We start from the raw sequence: 12,246 nt of genomic DNA on the forward strand, positions 1-12,246 counted from the left end.
AAAAAAAAAAATACATGTTAAGGATTACAATCTTATGCTGTCAATTCTTCTGTCAGTTACAGAATTGTTTTTTGTAGTGCTAATTAAAACAGGGAGCCTCAGTAAAATGCACATCTCTTAAATATATTAGTTTAGAAGTATCTAAAAACATGCCAAATGTTGAGCTATCCAACTTCAGCCCAAAACTTATGGCAGGTGTGATTAGGTGGGGCTTGATGAACTCCAGCTTGTCCCTGGTGTGCTCAGGCTGCTGCACGCCCACCTTGGAAGCCGATGGTTTTCTTGGGTCAGTGCTGGGCTCTGGTGGGGCTCAGTTTAGACAGTTACAAATCTCTCCTGAACATCACAGCCTTTGGGGTAAAACTGACTCAAGTTCAGAGTTTTTTAGGGCTGACCATCACTGGGTAGGTAGGTATGTGCCTGGCACAGGCATGACCAGCCATTGGATCGGTGTTCTCAAAACTGCCAACAAAAACTTGGCTGGCAAACACAGCGCTGTTAACACAAGATTAGAGTTTTTTCCTCTGAACAAAGGCTCTGTTGCTTCAAGCCTTAACATGCTTTACAATGCTCCTGCCCTCCCTCATTCCCAGAAGGATATATATCAATGATGAAGTACTTCCTGCATACACAATATTTGTAATCAGTCTTGTGATCCTTCAGAGGGAAAAAAGATATTTGAATGACATCTGTTTTAACTCATCTGTAATTTACTTATTAGAAAGAAAACAATTGTTCTATTCAGTTTGATGCTGTTGTACAGAAAGAAATGCTATGATAATCAAGATAGCTTACATAATTAAGATTGATTACCTAAGGGGAATAAAAGTCTCTGCTATTAAATGAGTAGATAACTAGTTCAAATTCATTATTTGAACTTACAGAGAGTGTTTCTGTGCAGTCCTCTAGGGTTTTTTAAATTTAAATTTCTGTAATTCATTATTTCAATGCCATAGTTTTCATTAACGTTTCTAAAAAATATGCATATAAAATGACAAATAACTCTAAAGAAATCTCAAGTTTACAATAACTTATTTTTGATAGACGTATGCAGAATTTCCATGTAACTATAGAAAAACACAAACAAATGACACAAACCACTGGTTTTGATTCCTGTGCAAGAGTTCTGAACAAAATGAATGTGGGAGATATGTAATTTTAGTATTTATTTAGAACTGAATGCGCTTATATCTGAGCAACAGTTGTCCATAGGTAAAATCTGGTTGAAGGTTTAAAGGAAAATATTTTTGTTCAGGATCAAGTTGATGAGGCCGACAAAACCTTATATTGGTTTCTCAAGGAAGTCTTGGGCTGACAGGACCTGGTCCTCATGGGTGACTTCAATTACCCATACATTTGATGGAAAAACAGCACGAGTTCTGCATCAGGTTCTTGGAACACGATGAAGACAGACTCCTACTACACATGCTGGAGGTACTGACAAGGAACAATGTACTGCCCCATTTACTGCTCATGAACCAAAAAGACCTGACAGCCACCAGTGTTACCCTTAAAACAGACTAGTCAAAGCTCTGGGGAGTTTAAGACCCTGCTGAGCACTCTGAAGACCAGTTGTAGGTCAAAGACACATGATTTTAGAAGAGCCAGCTACAATATCCTCAGAGCCAAGCTGTGTGAGGTATCATGAGCAGTAACCATGAGGAGATCTTTTCTCTTTCAGTCTACTAATTGGCAGAAAATTATATTTGATAGAAGGTGGATTCATTAATAAATCATCTGAATTTCTAGAACTTGCCGTGAAGGTAATGAAGCAAAGAGTGGCATCACTCATAAATCCTTTACATATACATATCAGCAGGTAAACATAGAAAAGTAATTCCTGATTTAAGGACAGAGATGTCTGAGAACAAAACAGTTAAAAGATGGCTTTAGGCTGGTAGCTTCTAGAACAACCTTCATATAATAATGAGACTTATCATTAATTCAAATAGATATTTACATAATTTTATTTCTTTTTAAAAATAATCATATAATATTTCTGCCTGAAAGGCAGAAAATCAGACTCTAGGACCTAGCAAGTTCTTTCCATTACTTTGTGCAAAATTAACTGGTATATTATTAAGACTTTAATGTTTGTATTCAGGGCTACTAAAAATTCAGAACTGAAAATTAATTATGAATACTGTCTAGCAGTAAAAGTTTACAATAATTTCTGTATCGTGTGTCTGAATATGTGCCATTAAAGGAAGAAGCTATGAAAAACTTAAAGGGAAAGATTTACCTGTGTGCATTGTTTCTGTTTCTTTCTGTTAAATAACAGAAGGAAGATAATCTACCATGAGACCTACTGACACCTGCTACCAGAAGTACCTACAGGAGCTGATTGTGGATTGTCCATTGCTGAAGGGAACATATACAATGTTTGTGCAGTTTGCACTTTTAGTTTTTACCAATGTGCATGATTGTCTAGAAAAATGTGGGCTTGACACCTCTAAAAATGCCCAGCCAATTTTATATTCATAGACATTCCCATGGATTTAAAGTCAGTTTAACAATTTTTAATGTGCTTTTAGGCACAGAGCATTGTTAGCAGCCTTTTTCCTCTTTCCTTTTTGTGTACAAAGCAAAGTAAGAAGATAGGCCTTATTCCAGGAAGCATACAGAGAACTACTAATTGATTTTCTTGTAGAAGCTGCCCTCTCTCTCTCTCTCTTTGCTGTCAGTTTTCCTGTCAGTTTGGAAGATACTGTTTGGAGAAGAGTTGATGCTGGGAAAAGATGAGCTCTCAAGGCCTGTGCTGTGACCTGGAGAGTGAGACTTGGCCTCAAACCAAACAAAAGGAAGCTTCCCTGCGTGCAGAGATTATTGCAGATGGACAGTATGTGCTACCCAAAGAAGGCTACAATAGCTCGCTGAAGTATTGGAGCAAATTAGTAACCTCTTGTAGCTGAGGAAAAAATTATACTCAGAAGAAAAATGCTGTAATTTTGAGAAATTATGCAATTACAGTTTGTCTTTCCCTGCTGTTTTATGTGCTTCAGCACTGTCTCATGCCAGTGAAACTAAAGTGTGAGATGAGTGAGAAGAATCATTATTCTTTATTTTAAGTGTACTTTGTGAAAGCTGTATCTGTGATGATCTGTGAAACATATACAATTCCGATAAGCAATAAAGGAGGGTTATATTGTAATAAAATAATTTTTTAATATTATAAAGACGAATATGAACATATTATGACTATTAATACAGTGCAGATTAATGCCAATACAATTATATATGGAATAAAAGAATGCCCATGCTTACTACTACTCATATAAAATGAGAACACAATCCAGTTGCAGCCTTGGTTCATTTCTGATGTTGATAAACACCTGATGTAGAAACTGATTCAGAAGTGGCATCAACTACATTAACAGATTATATCTTGCAGTGAAAAAGGGAGAGAGTAGATCAGATAAATGCTTGTACAAGTTGAAGTATGAAGGTGTGGCACTAAATTTCCATCTCCCAAATATTACTTCTGATCTAAATTTGAAGTTTCAAGTCTGTTGAGCAGAAAGGGGATATTGCCATGTGAGCTGTTTCTGCAGGTATAACAGCTGAGGCATTTCTTAACTATCTTAAGTGAAAGCTACAGAGCCAAAAATGGAAATTTAATAAATAAATCTAACACTTTTAAAGAGAAGTTATACTCTTTTTCCTAAGCTGTTTCCAGCTTTACAATGAGAGTTTAACCTGTGTTTGCCTTAATATACTGTATCTTCTTTATCCAAGCACTTATTTGATAAAAGAGTAGCCAGACAAAGGTGATGAATTAGGTGATTTTGCCTATTTGGAGGGAAAAGATTTAATATGCAAGAGTGCATGCCTTCAGACCCTGTGGAGCTCACAGACTGACGTGTGTACGAGTAGAGGGACTATGGCCCATTTCCTGCTGAGCCTGGGGAGTCTGGGTCCTGGCTTTGCCAAGTCCAGGGAAGGCACCTCCCCTGTGAGGCCCAAATCAGTCCTGCTCCTGGAGGACACGGGCAGGGAGACAGCTCAGCTCACTCTGGCCAGGCTCCTTGCTATCACACCTGTCTCACAGCTGTTATTGCTGGACTCGACACTGCATACAGTTTTCCAACTTAAAAACTGGATATCTTACAGGTGTTCCAAGGCAGCTGAAGACTTGGACTATCAAAGCTTTGTGCCAATAAATACTATACAGTAAAAGAGTGATTATTTCCCCTCCCCCCCACCCAAGAATTAAAGGCTACTTTACCACTGCTAATTTAAAGGAAAACTACTTAAAACTGCATCCTTTGGAGACAGACTTTAGAGGCTATGTATTTACAAAATGGCACTAAAGAGAAAGAGACATATTTATTTTTATCTGAGCTCTCCTCAGAAAAAAAAAAATTATATATTTTTATAATTATGTGTTCATTGAAAAGCTTGTATTTCACATGTGGCTGCACAATTCCATGGCATTTCCCACAGAGATCATAACAACTGCTTTGTTGGTTGTAGACTTTGACTTTCAACTTTGATCAAATTAAGTCTGAACAAAACATAGGCATTTTTCACTCTATTTGATTCTTCTGAGATTCTGTGGAAAAAAAAAAAAAAAGAAAAAAAGACAACATTTCAAACTACTCTTAAAGAAAAGACATGCAACTTATGAGCCTGGAAAACTCTATATGGTTCTCATCATCTCATGACACATAGCATTATTTTAAAGAATAATAAGTTTTCACTGTAATATATTGTGGACAACCTGGTTGCTACTTAAATTCCCTAAGTCTATTTTACTTTGGTAATATTTTTGGGTCTAATGCACTAGCAATGAAATAGTTACTTTAGCATTTCCTTTTGCAGCTTTCCATTACAATATATGTGAAATCCAGATGTATTTGTTTTCTTCCAAAGAGTTACCTTGGGATACAAAATCACAGCTAATGAATCTGAATATGTTGGACCAGATCCCAGTCCAGCCCCCTGAGAAACCCAAATGCCATTACCTCAAAAAAACTAAACTCAAAATGGATTAAAATTGCATTGTATGCCAAATAATTATGCTTATTGATCATATCAAAGCCTATCGTTTTTGCTTGACAGGAGGAGTCAACAGAGTTGAGACAGTGGAATAAAAAATTTACTGTGTATGTAATCCTTAAACTATTTTTTCTCTCTTTACTTTTAAGAAATGGTTCAGAAAAAGTAGGTTCTCCAGGACTGAAGGTTGTGTAAATTGAATTTTATTCCTTTATGCCCCAGAAAGGTTTTTTCTCCTCCCTAAATTCTAGTTTGGACATCTAAAAAAGAGATCCTTACAATGGAAACTTGACTAAATTCTAGCTAGGTTATGACACTGCCAATGGGGTATTATATTAAAATTAGTTTTAGAAAACATAACAATTTAAAACAAAGCTCCTGTAGGTAAAGCAAGAGATAATTATACAGCGGTGACAACAAACTTACTTCAGAAGGAAATAATACAGAGGTATATATACAGAGGTAGTAGCAATCTTCAGCTCCTTTTCCCCCCACCAGAACAGAGGATCTTCTCTTGTCTCCATTACTGAATTTTTGTTACTGCTCTTTTGGTCATGATGAACAACCCTGCTGCTGGTCCTGGAGCACTACAGAGCCTTTTCTAAGGAGAGCTGCTGAGGAATCATCTGCTCGCAGTTAGGAGAGGTGAAAGCCCAGAGCGTGATTAAACTCCAGCACGCACGGAGCGCACAGCACTGACCTGCTCCTCTGCTCCCTTCCAACATCCTCCTGCTTCCAAAGGGTCCAGAGACTGCCTTTTCCAAGTAATATTTTCCAGGGCAGAAACAATAAATCAGTGAAAAATGCATACCAAACATCTTCTTCATCAGTCCTGGGATATACAGTGTCTTTTATTACTGATAGGAAGGGGCTTATGCTCAGCATTTCAGCATCTTGTAATATAAAAGCTGCAATTTATTTAATACCATATTAGATAAAGTTGCACGTCATTTGTGCAACTGTCAAATCAACTGGTCACTTCTTTGTCTTTCAGTTCCGCTAACCCGTTTCCCATCTTCCTAGAAGAAACGGCAGGATTTTACATTTCATTGTAAAACATATTAACGTCTATTAAAGATTTATTATCACTTCCAGTAAGATAGAAATGATATTATACTATTTGGTACATCCTCTTGGAAATTAAAAGCCAAAGACCACACCTCTACTAAGTGTAAATGATCATATGCCACTGAAATTTAGAGATCCAAAGGCCTATTTTACCTACAAGTCCAAAAAGATGCATAAAAACTAATATATTTTTTCTTTATAAGTCTTATTCTCAGAGATAAATTTAAATATTTTTCCACTTCTGATACTGTAAGAATGATAAGGTCAATGTGTGAATGTTCCATAAAAAGAATAATTTACAATATTTCACACAGGAGTAGAATGCAGAGGTAAAATGCAGTGAAATATCTTTGCTATGACCAGCTGTGAATAACTTTCCCAGTGTTGCCCAACACTACTTTTGGACTTAGAAAAGTGGAGTTGAACAAGGAGACATCAATTTCCAATAAATCTATTTGGGATGAACACAGTTTTATATATACCTATCATACATCCTGAATAAAGATTTAACATTTTTGGAAGGCGACAAATATGAGGGTAAATGGGGAAAAAAAATGGTGGCAAGAAGGAGAGGGGGAGCTTTTCCTGTTTCAGAAATCTTTGTTTCATTCCCTCTGTAGAATAGGAAGGAGTCTTTTTTTTTTTTTTTTTTAATATTATTTCCTTGATTATATTCAGTTTGATTACTGTGTATGTTATTTTAAAATTAAGTAAGATTATATGCAAGCTTCTGTCCTTCACACTGGAATTCTTCACAAACAAGATTAGAATTCCAGACAGAAATGATTACCTGATATTGAAGAAAATAATTTGCTTTTGACTCTTTCCTCCTACTTCCTTTGGATGACTTCAAATTACTTTGTCAATATACTACATTTCTTTCTGGAGAGCAGAGAACATAAATGCAATATGATGAATATTATATAAACTTTTGTTTACTGTAAGGCTTTTTGATCAAGGACTGTATTTTGGGTTTTGGTTATACCCAGAATATTGCTTGGAAGTTTATTAAAGAGGAAGAAAGAATAACCAGTACATAAATTAGAAGCAGATATTGGATAGTAAACATCCCTTAACAATTCATTGAATGCAGAAAAATTCAAAGCTTGGAGATTTTTAAAGCAATTTTTCTGCCTGCTTTCTAAGTATCCTTGGATTAACACATGTATGCAAAATTAGGTCAAACAGAAAATTGTTTGGGGAAGTTTTAAGCCAGGAAGAAGAGAGGAGACGCTGAGATTGAGCCTTGGTACAGATAACTACCATCCAATGTGCATAACCATACACAAATACACATAGTAAAGTAAGGTAGTAATATTATTTGTTTATATTCATAGCTATTACTTGGCTTTGTCAACCAGGCCCAGTCACTTCAATTCTGACCTAAGCAGACCCACCGGGACTGCAGGAGTCCAGCATCCCACAACAGGATTTTGGAGTTACATAAAAAGAGCCTTCTGAGTTTTTGAAGATGAAAAATAACATTTTCTGCTTTTTAAAACTTTTTGACTTTGTGGTGTGAGAACACAATGAAAAGCAGAAGGTTTTGCAAGAAGCTGGGGAAGAACTTGAGCATTTGCAAAGGAGTTTGAGATCTAGGATTTCTGGCGAGCTTGCCTGTTGCTATCCCAGTCATCCAGAAAGACTCAAACAACCAGCACAGCCCATGGAAAATTAAGGTACTTCTCATGCATGGCAGTCTCAGTAACATTCTTAATGAAAGATGCTCTTAACTCAGAGTTGAAGCTACTCAATACTTCTATTTAAGAATAAAATTATGGGAGATAGGTGGGACAGCTTGACCTTTAAATTATGTCAGGGAAAAAGATTTTATATTCTCAGAACTGTGTGTGTGTGTGTGTGTGTGTGTGTGTGTTGGTAGGCAAGATTTGATATTTTCCTTACTATCTGGCCTGTTTTCACTCCAGTGTCATTCTATAATTAGAGTAAAATAGTCTTTAGGGCAGACTCCATGCTGAGGTTTTTACTGTATTGACCCACCTGGCATGCCTGCAGACAACTTAAAGATATTGGAATTAAAGACATCACATTTTCTAATTGTTTTCATGGTCACAACTGTGAGAACGTCTATTCAAAAGCTTGGTGTGGATGAAAGGAGATTTCTTTCTATTTTGGATCAAGAATCTTGCAGGAAATCCTTCAGATTTTGATATGCTTGGCACTAAATTGGTTTACAAGTGAGTTAGAGTTTCATTAGAAAAGACATGAGACTTTTGTATAGCTTAAGAAACCCTTAAAAATACTTCAGGCCTAATGCCTTAGGTTTTGAAATCAGTGAGAGTTGAGAATGCTTGCTATCCTTGGAATTATGCAGTGCTTCAAAATTATTTAAGGTACAGTGTTTTCTTTATTATATTCTACATAAAAAGCATTAATTTTTAGTAGAGTCCTTTTCTAAGGAAAGCAATCATGGCATGTGCTGGTGTTTAATATAAATACAAAATGTATCCAGTTCTTAGGCTGGCTTTGTTTAAGTGTTTTTTAATTTCTGAATACACTGGTTAAAGAAATTAATTTTCACCCCAAAAGTCTATTGAAAGAAAAACAAAACCAGCCAAATTTTATGCTTTTAAAAAGTTTATCTGAAAGTTCAAAATTCTTGAAAGCCAGCTCTCCTCGTCATCCACCCTCATGAGCTTGTCCATCTCTGTTTTAAAGAAATGTGATCACTATCTGCATTCATTTATATTTAAACACAGCTCTTCAAGAAGGGAAAAACTACACAGTGGAAAGAGTTTTATTTACATGGGAAACACATCTAGCTGACAGCCATAGTTTAATGACTGGCAAAGAACCCTACAAAGACTTGTCTCCTATAATGCCAAATTTCACTGCTTTCCAGAAAAAAAAATATTTTCCTCCTAGTGAGACCTGCCATTCTTGCAAGTCAGTGTCAAGGATGGATTTCAGCACTATGATGACAGATTTGGAACCCATAGTGTAGTTTAGATGTCAAATAAAAAATAATGCAGACATTCCTCACTTTTCACAGCAATCATTCATAAAATTCAGGAACATCAATAGATTTATGGCCTGCAGAGTGTGAAAATATTTTAATGAGCAGTGTCATACTAGATCACTTACCCTTAATAATGGTCTTCCACATTTATGTCACAAGCAAAACTAGCTCAGGGCAAAAAGAAATATTACACTCACTGCTGCTGGCCTTCCATGTAGAAGGGCAAACAGAAGGCATCAGACCATCTAACTGGCTTCATTTGCAAAGCAGTCAATCTTAATGAAAGATTATTAAAAGTCACCCACAGAATGGGACAAGGGTTTAAAACTCTGATGCTCCTGCAGCGAAAATAGTTTGTCTTGCTTAGTGTGGTGGCTCTTTGAAATTCTGGGGGCAGCTGTGAGTGTCTGTCACCAGGTGACTTATTTATTTCCTATTAAAGGAAACAAGGGGTCAGTAGAAATGCAACATTATGCTGTTCCTTTTTAAGACATACACATCTGCTTCTAACTATTTTAGTCATAAAATCATTTAGGTTGGAAAAGACCCTGATGATCATTGAGTCCAACTATTAACCCAACAGTACTAAGTCCACCACTAAGCCATGAACCTGAGCATAGATCAACACACTCTGGAGGCTGAAATAGAGAACTTCTTGGGTTAGGTGGGTCTCACTGATCCAGCTTTCTCCCCACTCCCAGCCTCTCCCATGCCATCCCTTTTCATCCATGGCCCTCAGGTCAGTCCTGTCACTCCTCAGGCTCTGCCGCAATCACCTGGCCACATTGCTGGCTCAGGTCCCACTTTCCATGTCAAAAGCCTCAGGTGAGGTTGGCTGGTAGCACTTCAGATGGCAACCAGCAGAGAGTCTGTCTTTTTCAAATAGCATCTTTTGCTTCCCAGGGAAATATAAACTCTAAGATTTCATAACCAAATTTTGTGACAAGAATGCAAAGTTAAGTTACAAAATAATCATTGTTCTTTTAGGTGCATAGCAATGTGAAATGCTATCCTCATCCGGATGATTTTGAAAAGATTCTTGTGGGGACCATTCCTTTTTTCTTGCATTGGAATTGTTCTTTTTTTACCAGTCATTTCACTGTCATAGCAGGGTAATATGAATATCCTTGGGGTATCTCTACTTTCTTTGCTGCAACATTATTAAACAGCTCCTCAGTCAGCATCTAATTACTTCTTAAACATTAAATTAAACAATTAGTTTGGTAGATAATCTTAAAAATAACTTTTTCCTCATCTCTCTTTTTTGTTCTTGTAATGCTCAGATACAGATTTCCTATACTGCAAAGGACCATGTTCTTCCAAAATCTTGGATTTCCTAAGCAGAGAGTTCATTTCCCTAAGAGAAAGTGAACAAAACCACAGCTGATTCTTGCTGTTTATTGCAAAGATTCATTGATAAATTAAGAAGCTGTACAAAACAACTTGAATACAGCGCACAAAAGTGTACAAATTACATAACATTACATTGTGCAGGAAAGATTTAATTTAGTTAGCACATTAAAGTTGACACTCCAGCATGTATTCATGATCACTTCCTACTGTCAGCAGCTTCTGCAGACAATTAGAAGGCCTGTTTCAGATGAGAGGTGAGTGAACCATGCTGCCTGAGTGCTGTATGGCACTATTTTGGTGAAATCAGAGACACCTTGCCATGCACTCAGCTTCAGCAATATCAGAGATGGATTTTTCTACATACTGCTGAAATTGCAGAAGCAGGTGTGATGCCACCAATTTTGGAGTCCTACTTTTGAAGCTAAAATAATACTTAAATGTGCATTTGACTTCCAAATCATAATATTAAAAAAAATAGGAAATATTACTGAAGATGTAATTTAATCCTATATCCCAGCTTGCAGGTGGAGAGGTAGTAAAGCAATCATGCTGAGTTGTAACTTCATAAAACAATTTTATCTGAATGAGATTGCTTTTGGATCACCACTAGACTTTACAACAAACATGAAGAAGGCCAGATGAAAAAACATACCCTCTAAAATTTGACTTACACAAGAGTGTTTCTTAGCATTAACAAAAATCCTTTTTTTTTTTTTTTTTTTTTTTGGATGCAAAAAGGAAACAGTTGTGAAAAGAGAAAAAATTGTGTGAGAGAAGTTTTGTATACAAAAGAAGGATTTATTTGTATATCTAGATGGAATTTATTTTAAAGGAAACATACCTAATTTCACACATTCTCCAGTAACTCACAATATGGCAAGTAAACAGTATTTGTTAGATAGTTTGTGTGAGCAGAAAGAAACAAACAGGCTGGACTTCTGCTGTACTACAGCTTTCAGATACAGCAATCCTGGGAGAGCCTTAGCCCCACCATACACACAGAAAATACATACCATTTAATTTAGATATCACACACAGCTTACCTGACCCTACCATCCCTCTTAGGCCTATGTTTCTCCAAGACAATGAGTCCAAAAGAGAAACAGCAGCTATGCTAGCTCTGAAGTAGTCTGTGCTGTCAGGAGGAACACATCTGATGGTCTCATTTTCTTGCTCCATTTTGAGACTTCTAAGAGTGTACACATGTCACACGGGCTGGAGATTTCTGTGGCAGCCAAGTAGATTTGCCTTTCCTTAACTTTGTTTGTTTTGGAGGGGGAGGAGAATGAGTCGGACTATAAATCAGTCCCTTCCCAGCCAGCTCAGTTCGTTTTTTCTTGGTCCCATCTGGGCCCCATTAGTTGCAGAGCATCAGGGCTGCAATCAGCAAAGCATGGGGCACTGCAGAGCTCCTTACTATTTAAGCTTCAGAACAAATGCTGCTGGGGGAAATTAGGTCATAAAATATTTTCCTGAACCTGTGTTCTATAAGAAACTGCAAACAAGCATGCGTTTCAAAATAGAGCTCTTTTAGGATGTCTCTCACTCTTGTTTTTCCCGCCATCTCTTGTTCATTGATGTTGAATTAATTCTATTTTAAATCCCACAATTGATATAATGGCAGCACCTTGTAATTGGGTTTGAAAGGCCTTGTTATTGTCTACAGTCATATTAATGATCAAATGATGTTGGTATCTTAGCCATTTGTGTATTGTATATTTCTAATCAGATGCATTAGCCATGAGTACAAGAAAATTTTCATTCAATGTAAGTATTTGAGTAGAATGCAGAAAGGAATGCAGAACAGCTAATATTAAGTCACTTATAGTGTTTCAACTAACTGAATG

This window comes from Taeniopygia guttata, chromosome 1, assembly GCF_048771995.1.
Source record: "Taeniopygia guttata chromosome 1, bTaeGut7.mat, whole genome shotgun sequence".
Taxonomy (NCBI): Eukaryota; Metazoa; Chordata; class Aves; order Passeriformes; family Estrildidae; genus Taeniopygia; species Taeniopygia guttata.